Genomic DNA, 16558 nt, shown 5'->3' on the forward strand with positions numbered 1-16558 from the left:
ATTAAACCTGAAAAAGGAAAGGGTAGACATAGCCTTGCTGCAGGAGACACATTTAAATGATAAAGAACATCTAAAGCTGCAACAGAGTGGATTTGATTGTCTATTTTTCATCTTTTAATACCAGGAGTAGGGGGGTGGCCATTTTAATAAGGAAGAACCTAGCTTTTAAGTTATTAGACTGCTTTAAGGATAAGTATGGGAGATTTGTGATTGTTAAGACTTCAATATATGGAGAGGATTATGGTATTCTCAATGTTTACTGCCCTCCAGCTCATCCTCTCAAATTCCTAATAGATGCTTTTTCCAAACTTACAAGCTTTTCAATACAAAACATTATTGTAGGTGGGGATTTTAATTGTCTCATGGACCCATTGATGGACAGAGTGCCTAGTGGTCCCCCATTGCTCTCACAGTCCAAACAAATCATGGGCTTATGTGGAGATCTAGGACTTGTGGATAGCTGGAGGTTGTTATATCCCTCAGACAAAGACTTCATATTTTTTTCTAATCCACACAAGTGTTACACCAGAATAGACTTTTTTCTAAACCCCAAAACGCTCCTAGATTTAGTTGTATCCTTTACAATTGGAAATATCGCTCTTCCTGACCATGCAGCAGTATATTTAAATATTAAGCCGAAAGATAATGCAGCACGATCTAGACATTAGAGGCTGAATCCTTTTATTCTAAAGGATAATATATAGACTACTTCCGAATTCAAAACTTCCCTATCTATTAATTCCAAATCAGCTAGTAGTCCATCGATGCTCTAGGAAACCGCTAAGGCCTATGCAAGAAGATTAATTATCTCCTACTCTGCTAGTGAAAAGCGACGTTGTGGAACAGCAGCGCCTAGTGGAAGCAAGGCTTGCGGCAGCTAGGAAGGATTATATTAATAAGCCTTCTGCAGCCATGTTACAGAATATCACAGCCCTATTCTGTACTCTTTACTTACATAAGCAGCCAAAAGAAAATTGACGTTTACTAAATGATTGTTTGAACATGGTGAAAAACCAGAAAGAAAAATGCCTCTCAGATTATTGCTTCAATTAGGGATGGGACAGGAGCCCTCACTAGTAATTCTAAAATGATTAATGTTGTGTTTAAGAATTTTTATTGTAAATTGTATCAATCTCAGCAATGTAATGATAGACAATCTAGGATGGAGTCCTTTTTCAGAAATTTAGATCTCCTAGACATTTCTTCTGAACAAGAGTCCCTCCTCAATGCTCCCTTATCTATACATGAGATACAGGAAGCTGTGAGACAGCTCCAAGGTGGGAAGGCCCCTGGTCCTGATGGACTCACTAGTGAATTCTATAGAGTTCAAAGGGTTATTATCAGAGCCTATGCTAGACGTGTTCAATCATGCATTTAATTGTGGTCTTCTCCCACCATCATTGAGAGAAGCTGTAATTCTTAAGAAAGGAAAGAGCCCTGAAGATTGTGCCTCCTACAGGCCTATTTCATTGTTAAATGTTGACTTTAAAATCTTAACTAAAACCTTAGTGTTGCGATTAGAAACTGTTACGTTTTATCATGAAAGAGGATCAAATGGGTTTTGTAAAAGGCCGTAGATCATCTAACAATATCAGAAGATTACGTAATGTGATTCAGGCATGTCAGCAACGGGCAGTGGATGGCTTGGTGGTTTCCTTAGATGCACAAAAGGCCTTTGATCATGTCGAATGGTCATATCTTTTTCTCACTTTAGAACGAGTTGGTTTGGGCAATAATTTTATTAATTGGGTAGAGGTTCTTTATAAATACCCTTTGGCTGTGATTCTCACTAATGGTATTGGTCGGATAATTTTAGTATTCTGAGGGGCAGCAGGCAGGGCTGCCCTTTATCACCACTACTTTTTACACTAGCGATCGAACCATTGGCTGAGGCTGTTCGGCGAGACCGCAAAGTATCTGCTCCAGGCATAGGACTCAAGTCACATAAAATTACATTGTATGCGGATGACGTTCTAATTTTCTTATCAAACCCTGCTATATCAGTGCACCACCTTATACAATGCATCAATTCATTTAGCACCTTTTCAGGTTATAAAATCAACTTTACTAAATCAAAGGCTATGCCTCTGGGGAAGGTGTAGCAGGTACCTGACACTCAGGGTGTTTTCCCCTTTAAATGGTAGCAGACAAGTTTTGTTTACTTAGGCATATTTATCACACCTACGTTTGATCAATTGTTCAAAGCCAACTTTACAGTTATTTGACAAAATCAAACAGGATCTTGAGCAATGGAGCACTCCTCCCATTTCTTGGCTTGGCCGAACATCCTTGCTCAAAATGAACATTCCTCCTCGTCTGCTCTACCCAGTACGAATGATTCCAGTCATTTTTACCCAACAAATACTTTAAAAAAAAATAAATGACTGGTTTGTTTCTTTCATCTGGAACAAAAAAAAAAGACCCTGCATTAAAATGTCTAAGTTACAGCCTCCCAGTAGTCTAGGGGGTCCGGATTTTCCAGACATCAAAAAATATCATTATTTTATCTTATGTGGTTGACTGGGTTTGCAGGGACCCCTCCTCAATTTGGCTAGACATTAAAGCTTCACAAGCAAAATGACCTCTTATTAATTTGCTTTTCCTCAATAAGATGAAACTAGTTAAGTAATATTGTCACAATCCAATAACAATTAATACAGTCAGGGCTTGGAGGTCAGTGCGACAAATTGAGGGCAACACAGTGAAAATATCACCCTTCACTCCAATAACTGGCAGTCCAGATTTTCAGCCTGGCATAATGGATTCTAGATTTAAACTTTGAATTTCTAAGGGTATTTTCCATCTTGGAGATTTGTTTGATGAAGGAATGATGATGTCGTTTAGTCAAATAGTACAGAAATTTAACATTCCCAACAAGGATCTTCTTTGTTTCTTTCAGATAAGAGATTATATACAGAAAAAAACATCATTGTTAACTGATTTCTATAGTTCTGACATAGAAAAGAGAGTGTTTTGTTCTAAGGGTGAAGTCTCCATCAGTACTTTTTACAGCATCCTGAGGGAATGTTCTTGTGGAGAGGCTGAGTAGCTGGGAAGGGTCTGGCAGGAAGAGCTGGGAGTAGAAATTGCAGCTGAAACATGGGAAGACATCTGTGATAATGCAAAGAAAACTTCAGTTTGTAATAGAACTAAAGCACTGCAACTCAAAATTCTGCATAGAGCCAATCTGACTCCAAGTCATCTCTTGAAAATTAAGACTGGTTTCTCCAATGTGTTCTAAATGTAAAGTAAATACTGGAACTTTCACCCACTATTTTTGGACTTGTCCCAAACTTCAGGCATACTGGAGTGATATTTTGGGTCAAATAGAATTGATTCTGAAGATGGAGCTTGAACTGGACCCAGTGTCTTTTCTCTTAGGCTTACCCAACAGTCGTATTATTAATGCACATCAGAAAAAACTTTTTAACATCCTAATTTTTTTTTGTGCAAGGAAGAACATTTTACTTTGTTGGATATCCGATAAGGCCCCTGGACTTTTTGGTTGGCATCAATTAATCATGGAATACATTCCTTTGGACTTTTTGACATGTATGATACACTCAAAAACAAATAGTTTTCATAAAACAAGGTGACCTTTTCTGCAGTATGTAGATGTAAACCTGTCTGCTATACTAATAAGGGCTTTTGTATAGGATGTTGGGGTGATGTCTATAGTTTGATGGAAGTTTTCTGATTGTTGATATCTGTGAGGGGAAGAAATGTAAATGTATCTGTAAATTGAAAGTTTTGTTATGCTGAGCAAAAAAAAAATTTAAAAACTACATTTTAACGCTACAAAATACATCTCGAGATAAAAAACTTAACTCTTGACATTGTTGATGTTATTGAAGGAGGAATAAATACTGTTCAGACTTCAAAAAAAAAGACCGCTTAAAAAGGAGAGTGGGGTAAAGAGACAAGACTGAAGTAACTAAAACACCTAAAGGTGCATTCTACTTGCATTGACAGAACATCAGCCAGTTCAGCAAGAATACAGTTACATATTTTACTGTGTTTACTGTTATTTCATATGCTGTAGGCCTGTAGTTTGACTGTATTTGATCTCAAATTGGAAATAAGTCAGGAAGTGATAGTGTAGGCAATGCATCAAAACTGTTAAGAAATCAGATCACTTTCGATGTCAGTCTGCAGTAGCTGGATTGATGTGGGTATCTTCTGCTCCAGAGAAGTGCATTATGAAAGGAAATGGGTGGCAAGGCAGCTAACCCCAGCTGAGACTTTCAAAAATGGAAGAGTTGCTACATGGCCCACCTTCCTAGTTTGAGAATTGATTTTTGTCAGCAAATATATTACAGTTATATTAATTATCATTGTATATTTGCAATTTAATAAATTGATCTCCATTGATGGAGAATGGACGTGAAAGCACAGAGGAACATCTGGAGAAATTTCTGAAATGCCCATTCGCTGTTGGCGTTACTGTGTGGTAGGGAATCTTTCGGAGGGTAGGCCTCAAAATCCCCGGCCTTGCCTGCTTTTGGCGACTGAGAAGGAGGTTGAATCGTTCGGACAGAGATGGCGCTCAGTACTCGGTGTTGGAGAGCTGATCAGAGCTCGAAGCTTTCGGATGACTCAGAGTCGGACTGTGGTCGGCATGGCAGGGAGAGTTTTTCTTCCTTCTCCCGTCTGCGTGAGATGTGGGACATTTGAGAAACTTTGAACTTTACTGTGCTCACGGACTTCATCAAGTTATGGTATTGTTACACTGTTTGTAACTATATGTTATAATTATGTGGTTTTGTCAGTTTTTTCAGTCTTGGTTTGTCCTGTGTTTTGTGGTATCACATCGGAGGAAATAATGTATCATTTCTTAATGCATGCATTGTTAAATAACAATAAAAGAGGACTGCGTGTCTTCATAATCATAACATTGCAGCACCCCATGTTTACCTTCACTGAAGCACTCATTTACTGTTCATATGTACGATTATAATGCTGTCAGTAACAGAACTCCATTTAATTATAATGACTCCTTTTAAGTTAATGCAATTAGGATTCTCATTCTTGGGAAAATATTGTGACTGCTCAGGCAACTGTACATTTGCTGAGGAAACCAAACAAAATTAAACATCCTGCAATCATCAATAGTTATCCCCACTTTTGATCTTCTTAAAATGGAAGTGCTGTAGATTTATCACAACCTATTTTGGGATTGTTTCTGTGAATTCCAACAATGACTATAGAATATTAGAAATAATATCCAAGATAAGTCTCTTGGGAAATGGTTCCAAAGTGATCAGGATTGTTATTTTGATTCATTTTTATTGTTAATGGCCATTAGAAACACCTGTTACTGTTTGCCCTGGTGATTCTATTTTAAGGGTTTTAATATCAAGGTTATAATTCGCAACCTCTTCACGGGGTGGGGGAGTACAAATTGTCCATGTTTCACACTAATATCAGTGTTCTCCTGCAGAGTAAATGGTACAGAGGCACCTTTGGATTTTACAGCTTAGTTTACGATAATCCTTCAGCAAAATTAGTATTGTGGTGATGGATTAAAGAAACCTCAAAAATTTAAATTATAACAATTACTTCCCCAACCCCATCTAAATTTTACGCTCAAGAAGTCAATGGACATTTCTTTTACTGCTAAACTTCAATCTGTTAACACAAACATTATTTGACTTTCCTGTTCTTACAAAATTGTATCACTTCACATTTAGCATTATTGAATTGAAATTCATTCGCCAATTGTGGACCCATATTTTCTAGTTTAATAATGTCTCCTGAATGTTATCAGTCCCCCTTTGTAATAATTACACCTCCCAATTTAGTGTCATCAAAGTTTGGAATAGTACTTGTGAATTTTGTATCCATATCAATCACATGAACAATACTGAACTCCCAACACTAATCACTTTTTCTCAGGCTTTGCCAGTCTCATCAATAGCTACTCTTAATTTGTATTGTGTTCTAATTTTTTTGCAGTGAGCTTGGTATCCATTCTGCTACTTATCCCCATTTCAGACACTTTGATCTTGTTAGTGGGGATCATTGGAACCAGGCACATTGCTTCAACCATTTTGTACAGTTGAGGAGTTTCTACTCTGAAATGGCTGTGACTCTTTGGAATTCTCCACTACAGAAAGTCATGGAATATATTCAAGGTGGAGATTGGCAGTCACTTGAAGTACAGGAATGTCAAGGGGCATTGAGGCCAAGATTGGAGATGCAGAAATTTGTGGGAGGAGATTTCAGGGACTTCTGCTACTCTTGTTTCTAATGCTGTTAGATGAGTATATAATTTGGTTATTTTGTAAGATATTTTAAAAAATGCAAATAGATATTACAACTATTGTCTGCTCTTCCTGTAAGCCTAAGCTAATGAGAGAAGGTGGCATGTGCTATATATGTTGCAAAAGATGAGACTGGTTGAATGGTATTTATTATTTACAGAAAATTTTATGTAATTGTTATAAAATCAATAATTGGCTTTTATTGTCACATATGATAAGGTACAGTTAAAATAATCTTGTTTTACATGCCATCCATACAGATAATTTCAGTACATCAAGTAGTACAAGGGAAAAACAATAACAATGCAGAAAGTGGTGTTACAGTTGCAGAGAAAGTGCAGCACATTCAATAAGATGCATGCCATGACAAGGTAAATTGTAAAGTGAAGAGTTCATCTTATCATTTAAGAGCCGCATTCAGTATTCTTATAACAGTCAAATAGAAGCTGTTCTTGAGCCTGGAGGTACATGCTTTCAGGCTTTTGTACATTCTGCCTGATAGAAGGGGGAAGAAAGAATCTCTGGGATTGTGTTGTCTGCTTTTCCAAGGCAGTGAGAAGTATACAGACTTTATGGAAGAAAAGTTGCACTTATTTGTGGTCTTGAGCAGAGTAGTTGGCAAATGAGGCCATAATGTATCTGGATAGGATGCTTTCTGTGGTAGATCTACAAAATTGGAGAGTGCCTATTTCCTTGGCCTCCTTAGGAAATAGAGGAAATGGTAATATAATGGTATCAGTGGGTCTAGAACTGATCCTTGGGCAATGCCTGTTGTAACATTGTTCCAGTCTGGTAAGCAATCTTTCATTACTGCTAATGTGATTAATAGACAATTCTACATTTTTCAATTTCCTTCTTCAAATGGAATTCATATTTCAAGAACACAATGCTGATTTTGAACTTTTGCTCATATGATGTGGTGTCATGTATTCTTTCTCAATATCAGCATGTTGGAGTTCGTCCTAAATATAGATGCTACAGAATCTTTTTAAGCATTTAGTAATTGCCCAAGTAACAAATGTCCTTTGTTATATCTATTGTTTCGTCAGGATCTGGGCATTTCTTGCAAAGCACTTATGGCCCATTCTTAATTGTCTTTAAATGTGGTGAACTATTTTCTTGAGGCACAGTCCCTCTGGTAAAAAGCACTCACTGTTGCTGCTTCAGGGTTTAGCCCCTGGGACCATGAATGAGTGGTGTTGATATATTTCTAATTTTGGGGTGGTATATGACTTAGAGGGGAAAATGCAGATGAGATGCTCTCTTGTCCTCCTTAGTAGTAGAACTTCCTGATTTGGGTGACCCTGCAGAAGCAGCCCAAGTACACAACAGTAGTGCATATCTGTATGATATACACAGCAACAGCATTGATGGTGCTTGTCACCTCTTAGCCTTAATGTTCTCTTCCTGCATGCAGGTTTGGGCTTCATTATGAACAAGGAATTGAACAATGTGCTATCATAGAAACCATAGAAAAACTACAGCACAGAACCAGGCCTTTTGGCCCTTCTTGGCTGTGCCGAACCATTTTCTGCCTAGTCCCACTGACCTGCACACGGACCATATCCCTCCATACACCTCTCATCCATATATCTGTCCAATTCATTCTTAAACGTTAAAAAAGAACCCGCATTTACCACCTCGCCTGGCAGCTCATTCCACACTCCCATCACCCTCTGTGTGAAGAAGCCCCCCTAATGTTCCCTTTAAACTTTTCCCCCTTCACCCTTAACCCATGTCCTCTGGTTTTTTTTTTCTCCCCTTGCCTCAGTGGAAAAAGTCTGCTTGCATTCACTGTATCTATACCCATCATAATTTTATATACCTCTATCAAATCTCCCCTCATTTTTCTACGCTCCAGGGAATAAAGTACTAACCTATCCAACCTTTCTCTGTAACTCACTTTCTCAAGTCCCGGCAACATCCTTGTAAACCTTCTCTGCACTCTTTCAACCTTACTTTTTTCCTTCCTGTAATTTGGTGACCAAAACTGAACACAATATTCCAGATTCGGCCTCACCAATGCCTTATACAACCTCATCATAACATTCCAGCTCTTATACTCAGTACTTTGATTAATAAACGCCAATGTACCAAAAGCTCTCTTTATGACCCTATCTACCTGTGATGCTACTTTTAGCGAATGTTGTATCTGTATTCGCAGATCCCTCTGTTCTACTGCACTCCTCAGTGCCTTACCAATTACCCTGTATGTTCAACCTTGGTTTGTCCTTCCAAAGTGCAATACCTCACACTTGTCTGTATTAAACTCTTTCTTTCTTTTTAAATCTTTTTATTAAATAAGTATACAAAAGGTAAACCATATAAGCACTAATACACTGTTAGAAATTACAGGAGATATTAATACAGAAAAAAATTGATACAAACAGTGCAGTTTAAATATAAAATAAGGTAAAATAATAGTATACTAATTATATATATATATATATATATATATCAATAGAGAAAAGGGAAAAAAAAAACCCAAAAAAACCCCACCGTGCAACTAAACTAAAGGCAAAGCAAAGCAATGGGCTAACTTGGAAACAGGTAGAGTTAAAAAACTTAAAATCACGTCCTCAAACCCGACCTCCATTAAAAACAGTTAAAAAAAAAGAAAGAAGAGAATATAAATATGAAACAAAAGAGAAAAAAAATTACATTAAATGAAAATATTGAATAAAAGATCTCCAGGTCTGTTCAAATTTAAATGAGGAATCATAAAGATTACTTCTAATTTTCTCCAAATTTAAGCATAATATCGTCTGGGAGAACCAAAAAAAGGTAGTTGGAGCATTAGGCTCTTTCCAATGTTGTAAGATACATCCTTTCGCCATTAAAGTAAGAAAAGCAATCATTCTACGCGCTGAAGGGGAAAGATTACTGGAAATTTTAGGTAATCCAAAGATAGCAGTAATAGGATGAGGAGAGATATCTATATTCAATACCTTTGAGATAATATTAGAAGTGTCTCTCCAAAAAGTTTCCAGAGTAGGACAAGACCAAAACATATGAGTTAAGGAAGCTATCTGCCCCAGACATCTATCACAAAAAGGATTAATATGAGAATAAAAACGAGCTAATTTATCTCTGGACATATGTGCTCTATGAACAACTTTAAATTGAATTAGGGAATGTTTAGCACAGATAGAGGAAGTATTGACTAATTGTAAAATCTGCCCCCAGTCATCCACGGAAATAATAGAATCCAATTCTTGTTCCCAATCTGACCTAATCTTATCAAGTGGAGCTTTCCTAAGTTTCATAATAATATTATAAATAATAGTCGTTGCACCTTTCTGACATGGATTAAGGTTAATTATAGTATCTAAAATATATGTAGGAGGAAGCATTGGAAAGGAAGAAAGTATAGTACTTAGGAAATTTCTAACTTGAAGATATCTAAAAAAATGTATTCTTGGTAAATTATATTTATTAGATAATTGTTCAAAAGACATAAGGGAACCATCTAAAAATAAATCCAAAAACCGTGAAATACCTGTATTAAACTCCATCTGCCATTTTCCAGCCCATTTTTCCAGCTGGTCCAAATCCCTCTGCAAGCTTTGAAAACCTTCCTCACTGTCCACTACACCTCCAATCTTTGTATCATCAGCAAATTTGCTGATCCAGTTTACCACATTATCATCCAGATCATTGATATAGATGACAAATAACAATGGACCCAGCACTGATCCCTGTGGCACACCACTAGTCACAGGCCTCCACTCTGATAAGCAATCCTCTACTAACACTCTTTGGCATCTTCCATTGAGCCAATGTCTAATCCAATTTACCACCTCTCCACTCTCACCAATGGAAACAACTTTCCTACTTCTATCTTATCTATCCCTTTCAAAATTTTGTATGTTTCTATAAGAGCCCCTCTCATTCGTCTGAATTCCAGAGAGTATAGTACTTCATCCCTGGAATCAAGCCAGTATATCCTTCCTCAAGTATGGAGACCAGAACTGTACACAGTACTGGAGGTGTGGCCTCACCAGTACCCTGTATAGTTGCAGCATGACCTCCCTGCTCTTGAATTCAATCCCTCTAGCAATGAAGGCCAACATTCCATTTGCCTTCTTAATAACCTGTTGTACCTGCAAGCCAACTTTTTGTGATTCATGAACAAGCACTCCCAAGTCCCTCTGCACAACAGCATGCTGCAATCTTTCACCATTTAAATTATAATCTTCTCTTCCATTCCTTCCAAAGTGGATGATCTTGCATTTACCAACGTTGTATTCCATCTGTCAGAGCTTGGCCCACTCACTTAACATATCTATATCCCTCTGCAGACTCTCCACATCCTCTGTACAATTTGCTTTTCCACTCATTTTAGTGTCATCAGCAAATTTTGCTATGCACTCAGTCTCCTCTTCCAAATCATCAATGTAAGTTGTGAACAGCTGTGGGCCCAGCACCGACCTCTGCGGCACCCCACTCACCACTGACTGCCAATTGTAGAAACATCCATTTACACCAACACTCACAACACGCTGGAGGAACTCAGCAGGTCGGGCAACATCTGTGGAAATGATCAGTCAACGTTTCGGGCCGGAACATTGATCATTTCCATGGATGCTGAGTTCCTCCAGCATGTTGTGAGTGTTGCTTTGACCCCAGCATCTGCAGAGTATTTTGTGTTTACCCATTTATACCAACTTTCTGCCTTCTATTGGTTAACTATCCATGCCAACACAGTTCCTCTGACTCCATACATCTGTATTTTATTTATATGTCTCCTGTGCACCTTATCGAATGCCTTCTGGGAATTCAAGTATACGACATCCACCTGTTCCCCTCTATCCACTGCACTCATTATGTCCTCAAAGAACTCCAGTAAGTTTGTCAAACAGGACCTGCCCTTTCTGAATCACTGCTGTGTCTGTCTAACGGAACCACTCCTTTCTAAATGTTTCGCTATTTCTTCCTTAATAACAACTTCAAGCATTTTCCCAACTACAGATGTTAAACTAACAGGCCTATAGTTGCCTGCCTTTTGCCTACATCCTTTTTTAAAAAGTGGCTTGACATTTACTGTCTTCCAATCCGCCGGGATCTGCCCAGAGTCTAGAGAGTTTTGATAAATGATTACCAATGCATCTACTATAACCTCCGCCAATTTCTTCAGCACCCTGGGATGCACCCCATCAGGACCAGTGGATTTATCTACCTTCAGACCCTCTAGTTTGCTCATCACTATCTCTTTAGTGACAGTGAATTTATCGAGGCCCTCACCTCCCATTTCATCCATAACATCCTTCTTTGGCATATTAGATGTGTCCTCCACTGTGAAGACCGACACAAAACAGTCGTTCAATGCCTCAGCCATTTCCTTATCACCCAATATCAATCTCCCCTTCTCGTCTTCCAAGGGACCTACGTTGACTTTAGCCACCCTCTTGTGCTTTATATATTTATAAAAAAACTTTTGCTATCTGGTTTTATATTTTGTGCTAATTTGCTGAACTATTCCAATACCTTCTGCTTTTATTTCTGATTTACAACAACCTTTTGCTCCAATCATACTTTAGCTTGTTCATCTTTTTTAAAATTTCCATTGTATGGTAGCTTTTGAGATGTGATGCAACCTTACAACCACATGGTGTCATCACCACATTATCAAGTTATGTGTTGCTCAAGTTTGTTTATCGTTATCTGTCTGTACCTATATACAGTATAACCAAATGAAACGACATTCCTCCAGATCCACAATACATATATCACTTACAGCACAAAAGAAAATATTACCACAAATAAGTAAATAAAATAAAATGCAAAATGCATGCAGTGTACCGCACAGGTAAACAGCAGACAGTAAACAATAAATGAAGTGGATACACCAAAGATTAAATAATTTTAAATCAGAGTGTTGTGCCATCCTTGACACTGAGAAAAAAAAACAAACAATTCTAATTGCTTAAACTGCATTGTCTAAATTACAAGATTGCACTGATATTGGAATATGCAATACGGAATAATAACCAGATACACAAGCTGTTGAATGGTACCCATTTGTCTTGATATTTATGGCTCATCTGAAATACTATAAACAGCCATCAGGTTAATTAAATAATCCATGAAAAACAATCAGTGAATCACCTACCAATCTATTGGTATTCTGACATATTTCCAAAAGTTATTTTTCTCTAAGTGGAATAAAGTCCCTACATTTACAATTAAAAAATAAACAAAAATGTTGGGATATACAGCAGTTCAGGCAGCATCTGTGGAGGAGGAAAGAATTAATGTTTCAGGGTAAAAATCTTTTATAGGAAACTTAACAAAAGATCATGGATATGTAATGGACTAAGATGTAGCCATGTGCATCCACATGAGACCCAATTATGCTAGCCTTTTTGTTGGCTATGTGAAACAGTTCATATTCCAAGCCTTCATTGGTAAAGCTCCCTTACTCTCTCTGTCCTACTTACTGCATGTTAAGTGTATTGTATGTAGGTTGCTTCATGAACATATGCTAAGCTCGGCAACTACATCATCTTTACCTCCAACTTCCACACTGCCTTTCAATTCACTTGGTTCATTTCTAATACCTCTCTCCCCTTCCTCAATCTCTGTCTCCAACTTGGGGAGGGGCCCAAACTCTATGAATTTCCTTTATAAACCTCCCGACTCCCAAAGCTATTTTTTCCCATTGTCTCCTGTAAAAATGCCATTTCTTTTTCTCAGTTCCATTGTCTCTGCAACATCTGTTCCCAAAATGAGGCTTTCCTTTTCAGGACAGCAGCAATGTCTCCTTTAAAACTACAGGGTTTCCCTTCCTGCAACATTGATGCTGTCCTCACCCACATATCCATTTTCTGGACATCTGTCATCACCCCATCTTCTCATCCCCTTAACAGGCATAGAGTTCTTCTTGTCCTCACTTATCAGCCCATGAGCCTAGGCATCCAACACATCATCCTCTGCAACTTCTACCATCTTCAATGGGATCCTACCCATGCCCCCGCCCCAACTCTCCAGTTACTTCAGGGATCACTACATCCGTGATTCTATTATCCATTTGTTTCTCCTCAATAAAATCCCACCTGGAACTCAAATCCTAAAAGCAGAAGTGCTACATGTGCCCATCCACTTTCTCCCTCACTTCCATTCCAGGCCCTAGAACAGTCCTCCCAGGGAACCCAACATAAATTGGAGGACTGCTTTGTAGATTACCTTCACTCCATCCACAAGAAGCAGAGCTTCCCATTGGCCAACTATTTTAATTCCTATCCCACTCCTGTTCTGACATATTGGTCCATGATCTCCCTATTGATGAGGCCACTCTCAGGTTGGAGGAGCAACACCTCATTTGTCTAGGTAGTCTCTAACCTGATGGCATGAATATTTCTCTAATATCCAGTAATTTTCACCTCCCCATTCCATACTCTGGCTCCCTTTTTACCACTTCTCTTCTCCTGACTTCTCACCCTCCTCCTCTTTCTCCCATGGTCCACTCTCCTCTTCTAACAGGTTCTTTCTTCAGCCCTTTATCTTTTCCACTCCCAGCTTCTCTCTTCATCCTCTTCCCCCACCCACCCGATTTCACGTATCACATTCTTGCATGTACTTCTCCCCATCCCCTTTCCTTTCCAGTTGACTATTTATTTCTATTGATGCTGCCTGGTCAGCTTAATTCCTTCAGCATTTTGTATCTTATTCTAATGTTTACACAAACTTTATTTCTAGTTTACCAGTGCATTTTTTTTTTGCTTACCGACTTGGGCCTTATGCACAGCCAGTCTTTCACGATCTCCTACGCACTTTACACCCAATGACAATTATCATAAGGACACAAGAAATAGGATCATAGGATTCAGGACAAATCCAATCCAACTAATTTATCATTGACCCCACTTTCAATCATTAGCAAAGTAGAAATATGTTGAAATAACCTTTTCAGTGATGGCCATTATTGAGTAAGTATGTTAATGACCTTCTCACAGATATCCTTTTTGGGGCTTGACAACAGGAGGAAACCAGAGGTCCATGAGTCAGTCCACATCAGGGACTCAGAGGTAAAGAGGATCAACAATTTTAAATTCCTTGGCCTGATCATTTCAGAGGATCTGTTCTGGGTCCAGCGTACAAGTACTATTACAAAGAAAGCATGGCAGCACCATGTGCAGTCTCAGCATGTCATCTAAAACTGATGAATTTCTATTGATGTGCGGCAGAGAGTATACTAACTGGTTGCATCATGACCTGCTGTGGAAACAGCCAATGCCACTGAACAGAAAAAAACCCACAAAAAATAGTGGATACTACTAATCCATCACAGTACATTCCTCCCCACCACTGAGCACATCTGTCACAGGTAAGCAGCATCCATCATCAAGGACCCCAAACATCCAGGCTGTGTTCTCTCCTCACTGCTACCATCAGGAAGGAGGTACAGGAGCCTCAAGACCAGTATTTTAAAATTTCATTTTCTATTTGCAACTTGCCTTTTACACAATGTTTATTTGGTGTGTGTTCTTTCATGGATTCTATTTTCTTTGTATTTACTGTAAATGCCTGCCAGAAAATGAACCTCAGGGTTGTATATGGTGATAAATAGGTACTTTGAACTTGGCTCCAGACCCCATTCATCAACCCTAATTTTGAGATGAATTCCAAAATGAGATGGGAAAATTACCCTAGGCCCAACCATCTTCAGCTGCTTCATTATTTACCACTGGATCAAGTGAGAATGTTTACACGAGTTTAGATTAATACAGCATAGAGCTCAGGCACAATTCATCCTTGCAATCAGAGGTGCCCAAGTAGGCTGGTCTTATTTGTTTGCCTTGTTTGCCTTGGGTCCATAAACTTCACCCTGAACCTACTCACTTACACATACTCGTCTCTACTGCTTCCTCTGATAACTTCATACATACACATCACACTTTCCGTATAAAAGCTTTTCCCTATTACCTAAGGGATAAGGTGTCCCTCCACCTTATCTATTGCCCTTCATGATTGTATGAACCTCTCATCATCCTTCAGCCTTTTCTACTCCATTAAAACCAGTCCCACCCTATTCGGTCCATCGTAACTGAAGCCCCCCCAGACTTGGTGGCATTCTTTTGAATCTTCTCTACTCTAGCTTTATCACAAGTAGAGTTTTTCAACCAGAACTGCATAGTATTCCAAGTATCATCTCACCCACCAATGAATTACATTAATTATGGTAATACTACATACACAAAATGCATTGCACTTGCTTACTCAGGTTGCACTGACAAACATCTCAATTTTGTGATCTCTACCACTACAATGGAGCCATTATATAAGACACTCACTTTCAGATTCCTTGGAAATAAGACTGCCATTCCTTTGGTTTAAATCGACCTTCAGCAGGATTACAGTACATCAAAATGACTCAGCTGCACTTTTTTTTTATTAACAGTTAGATATAAAGTTTTAGCTATAACACCCCCACCATCTTTATTCTCACCACTGAAGGCGAGTTTATTAAACAGCTGAGTTCTGAATTATCTTCTTCTAAACAAGAGGTAAAATTGACCAGTGCTTTACAATTTGATGTGAAAATTGGAAAAGTTAATTCTACCAGGAATTGTTATGAGAATTAGAGCTAAGACAGCTCAGTTGGTGGAACAGAAATAAACAGGGTAAGCAACACACATCAAAGTTGCTGGTGAACACAGCAGGCCAGGTAGTATCTCTAGGAAGAGGTACAGTCAATGCTTTGGGCAGAGACCCTTCATCAGGACTAACTGAAAGAAGAGCTAGTAAGAGATTTGGAAGTGGGAGGGGAGATCCAAAATGATAGAAGACAAGAGGGGGAGGGATGGAGCCAAGCACTGGACAGTTGATTAGCAAAAGGGATATGAGAGGATCATGGGACAGGAGGCCCAGGCAGAAAGAAAAGGGGAAGGGGGGGGGGAAACCCAGAGGATGGGCAAGGGGTATAGTGAGAGGGACAGAGGGAGAAAAAGGAGGAAAAAAGTGTATATACCATATGGGGTACAAGGGGGAGGTGGGGCATTAGCAGAAGTTTGACAAGTCAATGTTCATGCCGTCAGGTTAGAGGCTACCCAGACAGAATATAAGGTGTTGTTCCTCCAATCTGAGTGTGGTTTCATCTTTACAGTAGAGGAGGCCGTGGATAGACATATCAGAATGGGAATGGGACGTGGAATTAAAATGTGTGGCCACTGGGAGATCCTGCTTTCTCTGGTAGACAGTGTGTAGGTGTTCAGCAAAACCATCTCCCAGTCTGCGTCAGGTCTCACCAATATAGACGACCACATCAGGAGCACCAGATGCAGTATATCACCCCA

This window comes from Mobula birostris, chromosome 17 (assembly GCF_030028105.1).
Source record: "Mobula birostris isolate sMobBir1 chromosome 17, sMobBir1.hap1, whole genome shotgun sequence".
In the NCBI taxonomy this organism is placed as follows: Eukaryota; Metazoa; Chordata; class Chondrichthyes; order Myliobatiformes; family Myliobatidae; genus Mobula; species Mobula birostris.